The following is an 8170-nucleotide window of genomic DNA, read 5'->3' on the forward strand; positions in this document are numbered from 1 at the left end:
TTGACAGGTTATGTGTAGTTATGTTATATAAATTATAAAGCAACCTTTCTGCATTTTGGAGCTGCAAATTCCTTTATTTGCTCATCACATTGTAAGTCCTTCGTTAAATCACAATTTATGGAAAGAACTGATTAATGATTTAGTCGATGGTTCGACATTGTTGTCCTATATTTGTTTTCTATATATGACATCCTGGAGACAGAGCGCTCAGCTTCACAGCTAGTAATTGGCAAAAATTAAAAAAATCTTTAAGACAGTGTAGCAATTTGGGAAAACATCAACAAATTTATTTTCATAAATTAGCATAAAAATTTCACTGCAAGAGGTGTAAGACTCTGGCTTAGACTGAAGTAAATAAGATTTTAACTGAATGCACTCATTCACTAAATGCTCGTCTACGTCATCTGGATAATAATCAACATTATTACGTACACTTTCCAGATCTATGTTTTCCATATTTTTGTCTTGCAAATCCATTAAAAATTTGAATTTCTTGCTATACATCTCATAGACTTAGCTCCTTTTATTTAAATCCATAATCAGCTTATCCAACGCAACGTTTAGCGTGTCTCTTTTAAATTTTTCTGCGCCGTATACTGAGAATTTATCTGCAGACTTATCTGAAAATTTTGGAGTAATGCGTCTCTTGTTTATGTCATTGTAGTCTATTCCCACACTAGTACTTAATTTTTTAGCTTTCTCTCCGTATTCCTTTAGCTTCTGATCTGATTGGTGCCTTATGTTGTTCACGAAGTCTTTTAATGATACAATTAATTTGTTGCCTTCACAAATAACTTGTTGCCTTCATGTGTCAACCACACTAACATTGATTTCTTATATTCATTAGAATTTTCATGATTTTTTAAACAAGCTCCTATGTGTTTCCAATCAGAAAATCCGGTTGTGTATTGAGAAGAAATTTTAGAAAAAAGTTTGCAAGTCAAACAAAAAACAGTACCAACCCTGGTTGAATAACATAACCAAGATCTTTCCAATGATTGACCATTTTTCATTTTCTTAATGAAATACCTATTTGAAAATGTTCTGTTTTGTTCTTTGTATTTCTTTATTGAAGCTGAATATATATTTTTCGGATCTTTATTTTGAAAGTCAGTCATTTCATGTGAGAGTATGTCATTAATAAAATCATTATTTAGCAATTCTGACCACAAGCCCACGTCAACATATTTCTCAAAATTAATATTCTCCAAATTTCTTTCCGCCTCGGTATGACCGTCTTCTTGCTGAACACCAATATAGTTTTCAGTGGGATCAGAGGGTTTCTGGTAGTCAAGACAGTTATTAGTAAACTAAACAAGTTTGTCACTTTGACGACGAGAACAGAAGTGCGGGAAAAAAACAAAATTGCGTCGGGCGTTAAGCGGCGCTGCGGGAAGTCCCCCATAATAGACGCGAAAAAATACACTGACCAAAAACAAGCGACGGGTAATTCCCTGTTCCGTTCGATAGACGCGCACATGCATGGGTTGATTGATCTCAGGGTTGCCAACCTTATAATATTTTTTTTTAATATTAGATATTTTTTTTAATTCAAAATATCACATATTGTTTCCAGTGGGGACTGGGGCCCTTTGTATCCACGGGGCCCTGGGCTGCAGCCCAAAAAGCCCTTAAGTAGATCCGCCCCTGGGCCACACATTTTAAAGGAACCGCAACGCATAGGACCCCTAAAGACAATTTTTAAAAAAAATTTAAATTTCTGAAGAAAAAAAATATTGAAGATCAAAATGAAATTTTTTTAAATTTTATTCATTTTTAATGTGATTATTCGATTGAAAAGTTTCGAAAAATTAACGTTAACTTTTATTTGTTGTGTTCACATTTTCTTAAAAAAGCAAAACTCGAAAACAGCTAAAGTATTTCTCGTTGTAACAGGAAGACGGTAAAGCCCTTGACTTGATATGATTCAGACTCAACAGAAATGTTTTCCCAACTTTTTAAATCTAAACCGTGATTACAAGAAAACTTTAAAAAAAGGTTTTCGCTGCATACTTTCGCAGACCTTAGAAAACAATCCAAAAACATGGTCTTATACTCGTTTATTTGCTTTCCCTAAAATGAGGTTTTTTGCAAAATATTTTCTAATTATTTATTAATATTTTCGCTGGAAAGGTTAATATTTGCCTTATTTTCTTTCCTTGGAAAAAGGTTTCAGCTTTATATTTCTGCTGACCTTATCATGACAACGAACAAAAATGAAAATATTAAGGTTTGCCATTTGCTTATTTTTTAGCCTAAGTAACAATGTTTTTTAAAAAAGCTTTAAAAATCATTTAGTTTTCCTTTCAGGAAAAAAGGTTGGAAATGGCAATATTTTTGGTTTATTGAAAAAAGGTTTTTACTGCAAACCTTTTCGTGACAATGAAAATAAAGTTAAAACACAACGTTGTCGTAAGGTTACATGCTTTCTGGGTACCCACCCTCACACTGACCGTAGCCAGTGATGCTTGACTTCGGTGATCTCAAGCATATTCAGAGACATTATCACTTAGGGAGTTGAGCACCTAAAAACTTTATTTTAACGAAGAAAAATAGATTTCGGCTGACTTTTTATTTTACCTGGTGATAAACTATTCAAACTATTTGTGTTTGCATGGTAATCAATCACTATTCTTAGAAAAAAAATTCGCACTTTTTACACTAGTATATATCCCAGAAAGCATACAACCTTAACTGCTACCATCTGTCAGAATTTTCCTCTTATTGTCGAACGAAAGTGTTTGTACTAAAAACCTTTTTTCAATAAGGCAAAAATATTGCAGTTTTTAAACCTTTCATCCTAAAAGGATTACAAATTATTTTTTAAGACTTTTTTTTAAATAAGTACTTAAGTAAAATGGTCACTTAGGTCTATAATGACGGTTTAGCTGACGTCAAACTAACGATAGGATCAAACTGCATTGCTCATAAAAATTTCATGATAAGGTGGATTTTAGCTGAGCATGCAAAACCTTGTGAAAAGAAACCTTATAATTACCTATGTTTAAGAGTATTTTCACCTTGAGACTAGCTTTATTAAAGGATTTTTTTCACGCTTGAAAACCCTGAGTCAACCACGATTTAAGGTTTTTATATAGAAGGTTGTTTTCCAAGGTTTTGGACTAGGGTAATGTGCTTAGAATAGAGCAGATTGTCACAGGTCTCGTTTTAAGGTTAGAAGATTTACACGTAAGCCGCATAACCAACCTTTCTAGGCTTACATTAAAAGGTTTTTGCTGAGTGAAAATAAACCATATTTTGCTATTTGGGATTTATTTTAAAAATTATATAATGCAAAATTGTTTATTCTTAGCTGTTTTTTTTAAATACAATTTATAAAAAGTAAGATTCTCAAGGGCCCCCTGGGCACTGCCCGGGTGTGCCCATGCGTAAAGACGGTATTGCTCCATGGTACTTTCATTCGACGTATGATAAAACATACCCTGTACTCGCCGTTGTTGCTTCCTCCACTGCTAATGCAACAATCTCTTCTATTTCCATACGTCCCGCAGTGGACTGATCGTTAAGACACAGTTCCCAGCAGATCACCGAAGTCAAGCATCACTGGCTACGGTCTGCGTGTGGGTGCGTGACCACTTGGATCAGTCTGCGTAGGGACCGAGGGTGCGCGGTATGGGTCCTCGTTAAACTGTTCTACCGTAAAGTGCTCGACTTCACGTGCAGGTCGTCGAACTACCGAAGCGAGGGTGCCATCCCTTCTTGCAGAGGATCAAAATTGTGATGGCATGTCTTCGGATCATCCTCAGGGGTGTTTCACAGACCGTCGCCAATAGCCTATCGTGCAGCTCTAGTGCGACGTAAATTAACTACAACAACAACTATTTCCATACAGGTTTCCTTCCTCTCCCAAATGCAACACTGTTAACAAACCCTTGGCCTCAAACTTCGCTACCATTTTCCTCAATTCCAGCTGTGTCATTGGCCCGCAGCGTATTCCACTTACTGAACGGTACCTTTACTGAAAACGATACCTTGCTCATTACTATCGCATTTATAATAACATTTAACAAGAAAAGCACGGTCTTTCATGATTAGAGATATGGTCGATTCGTAACAATGGGAAATCTGCCAAACAGGCTCACGTTCTTGTGAAAAATAAAATGACTTGTAAAGTATTTGCATACATCAATTGCTTCTTCCTCAAGCCAAATAAAAAGACTAAGGGTTCGAGTACTGATGATAAGAGATTGAGTTCGAGTATTGAGGAGAAAAAAAAAAGATCATCGGTTCGAGAATTAATCAAAAAGGATTGACTACCTATAAGTAGTACTATTCGAGTACCTATAAAAAAAGATAGTGGGTTCGAGTTCTGATCAAATAGTAGTGGGTTCCGATTCTGATCAAATGATAGAGTTCGAGTAATAATCAAACGGGAGTTAGCGGGTTTAAACACCGGTAAAAATATAGAAGGTTCAAGTATTCATCAAATGAAAGCGGTTTACAATACTGATCAAATGTTAGCGGATTCTAGTTCTTCATTGTTGCTTCCTCCAATGTAACAACCTCCTCGGTTTCCTTTCCCTCCCTTTACCGAAGTCAAGCCTCACTGGCTGCGGTGAGTGTGCTGGTGGGTGTCTTGTCTGCGAAAGGATCGAGGGAGTGTGGTTTTTCTGTCCTCGTTAAAATGTTACACTGTAAAGTGTTCAACGTAGCGTGCAGGTCGTGGAAATACCATCCTCTCAGCAGAGGTTCAAAATTGTGATGGCATGCCTTCGGAACATTCTCAGGGATGTTTCCCAGACCGTCGCCAATAACCCATTGTGTAGCTCTATAGTGCGATGTAAATAAATTACAACAACATGGCCTACTAAAGGTTTTCTTAACTCACTTTTCTATATTTACTGCCCTGGCGAATCTCAATATATCGCTCATGGGCTCAGCTAAAAGAAACATGAGTTTTGGACTAAGAACAGGAGTAAATAAGAAAATACACATTCTTTCAGCAACAATACTTGCACAACTCATAATTCAACTTGAAGGTAATCTTCGTTTAAGCAAACGAAAGCATTTCTTATGCATTTTGCTTAGCAATGAAAACTTCAAACCCACTTATCTCAAAACTTGATTTTTTGAGTTGGTGCCGCTATTGAAGCCCATGAGCGATATGTCCTCAAATTTCTGTAAAAACTTCTCATCTTTTTTTTATATATGCAGTAAAATACTAAAAAAATTGAATAAATAAAAATGCTTATGTATTTTTTTTTTTTTTGTACAAGATATTTTTGTTGTACAGAAAACACAAGCGAAAAAAAAAACACGCACCTAAAACTATCTGATGAAAACTCCATACTTACTTACTTACTTATCCTCTACGTGCCTTGGGCACTTAAGGCCTCCAGCATATCCCTCCAACGCCTCCTGTCTTTAGCAATAGATCTTGCTTCCTCCCAGCCAGATATTCCACATTCTTTTAATTCGCCCAAAAACATGCGCTGGATGGTAAGTCTGGGTCTTCCTCTTGTTCTCTTACCATCAGGGGCCCATGTAAGCGCAACAGATGAAATTTTTTCTTTGGGCATTCTAAGGATATGTCCGAGCCAGCTCCATCTTCGTTTCTTAATTTCATCTTCGATTGTTTTTATTTTAGCTTTCTTTAATAGATTTTGGGTAGCTTCGACGCATGGGTAGCTTCGGCTATTCTGTGCGCCAGTCCCAAGCCTGGATAAAGGAGGAGGGTTGGGCGTAGGGCTAGTCCCTCTACCCCGTAAAACATCCCTGACTACAGAAACCAAAAGCATATCGGGCCAAATTCTCTTGGCGGAAGCAATGACTTGTGATGAAAACTCCATACTCGTCGAAAAATAATTTCAGCAAAAAATAAACATATTTTAATAATCGTGTGCTCTTTACCTGTGTTAAGGATCAGTTTCACAGGATGGGGTTCGTTCAATTCTGATTGCCACGAAAAAAAAAAATTAACTTGACTAGAGTTTTTAACGGAAAAATATTTCGACGGTGAGTAATAAATCAAGTTTGATGAAAATGGTTCTCCACCAGAATAAATAATTAAAAAAAAAAAAAAAAGAACCTAATCTTTGCTGCGCATATAAATTAATATTTTCCAGAAATATATGGGTGTCCTCGAATTTTCGCTACGCTGATTGTGCTTAAATTATAGTTTAGAAATATGGTCACCTTAGAACTGCTACACATTTTGTATTGCAGGGTGGTGGGATAGGGCTCGAGGTTTGAAACCAATTACATAAGTAGTGAGGAAACCAAATTACATAATTGGATTACAAATTACCAAATTGGAACCAATTACATAAAAATGAGGAAAGGATTACATTTTTATTTCTGTAAGGGTTACTATTATGTATTAGAAACATTTTTAAAAAATAATGTAAAATAATAATAAAGTACATAAAATCGAATATAAAAACGATACAATGCAAAGAAGAGAGAGCTCTTGGATCGAATGTTTCAAAATTCCTATGTTTAATTTAGGAATGTCAAGGACTCAACCTCATAGAGCAAAAAACCAATATTAGGTCAACTAATTGTTACAGCGCTAGCAGTAGCAAATTTCTAAAATTAAATTCAATGCTCAACTTTTACCACAAATTCTCTTTCATCTCGATAAGTAATTTAAAAAATTAAGTTTAGAAAAAGTGAGTTCAGAATAAGCTAGGAAGTTTCGAACACTCAATTTTCTTCCTTCAAAATATCGAAATGCAAACAAGTCATGAGAAAATTACTTTGAGATTGTTCTCCAATAATTTATTTGTATTTTGAAAATACAATTTCAAAATTTCACTAGGAATTCTCTTTTTACTTTTCTGAATTCACTTTTCTTTGAGCTTTAAATTGTAATACACCAATATAGAGATGAAGCAGAATTTTTGATGATAAGTTCCTCCCGCAGTATAGCGTCTTCTTAAAGTTCGACAAATACAAAATATTTATATGACAAAATTTCGTTGCACAATTATTTTTAAATAATTTTATTTAATATCGAAGTCGTATTTACATATTAAAGCATTATTTCTTCTAAGTAGAGATTCATTTGTTCACTGCTATGTTTGAAAATTTAAACTTAAAAAAAAGCTTAAGATACTATTTTAAAGAGGGACATGAATAGACAATTATTCCAAAAACAAAAAGTTCCACAAAGCAATTTTTTTTAAAATAAATATCTTATTTGTCTTTTTAACCTATATGTACACAGTGGCCCAATATGTACACATTGGGCCACTTTTTCACCAAAGTAAACATTTATTAAGTACAATTTTGAGAAAAATCTACTATTCAGAAGCAAAGTGTAAGGCACCATTTTAAAGGTGAAAACATGTAAAAATTACTAATATTTAAGATTATATATTATTTTATTTTAAGATTATTTTTTTATGTTCATTCAATCTTTATGTATTTGGTTTATTCCTCACTAAAGTAAATACCTATTTTTGACAGCCACTCGTAGATAAATTTACAACTCAAAAGCAAAATGTTAAGTACGATTAAAAATAAACTGGAGAAGAAACTGTTACTAATGTTTATTGGTTCTGATGTGTGTTTCTAACCATACATTTTCGTTTAGGGAGAAAAAATCAAAAAGGTATAGGTTAATTTTTTCCCAAGTAACAGTTTAAATTTTTTTTTTCTTATATAGTATTTACATAGAATTTTTTTTTCTTCACATTTAAGGTGCGCTTAAATTTTATATGATTATTTCATTTTCCTAACTTCCATACTCGTGCCAAACACCGAATTTTTAAACCTTAATAAATAAACATTCCTATCAAATTAATCAAAAAATTCATTTTTGAGTTTCATGCTTAACATTTTACACTAATAAGTAAAATTGAATGATGTAGTTGATCATAAAAAAAAAAAACTTCATTTGTCTTAAGAAATATGAAGATGGTAATGAAAATATACATGTTTCCAACATCCAAAAATAGGCACCCATTTTCAAGGCTGGTCAGGAATGAGAAAAACAAAAGTGATTTGAAACAGAAAACCTAAAAATGCCAAAGAAAAATAGAGATGAAAAACAAAGCTAGAAAAAACAATGGAAATGAAAAAGAGAATGATAATTTTAATTATTAAAACTGGCTTGAGTAACTTTATTAAAAATAAATATTTTTAAAAATATTTTATCAATTTTTTAGCCATTTAAAGATTTTCTCTCTCTATTTTCACAAAGAGA

Source organism: Parasteatoda tepidariorum, chromosome 3 (assembly GCF_982258835.1).
Source record: "Parasteatoda tepidariorum strain Cologne lab strain chromosome 3, Ptep-v5.0, whole genome shotgun sequence".
In the NCBI taxonomy this organism is placed as follows: Eukaryota; Metazoa; Arthropoda; class Arachnida; order Araneae; family Theridiidae; genus Parasteatoda; species Parasteatoda tepidariorum.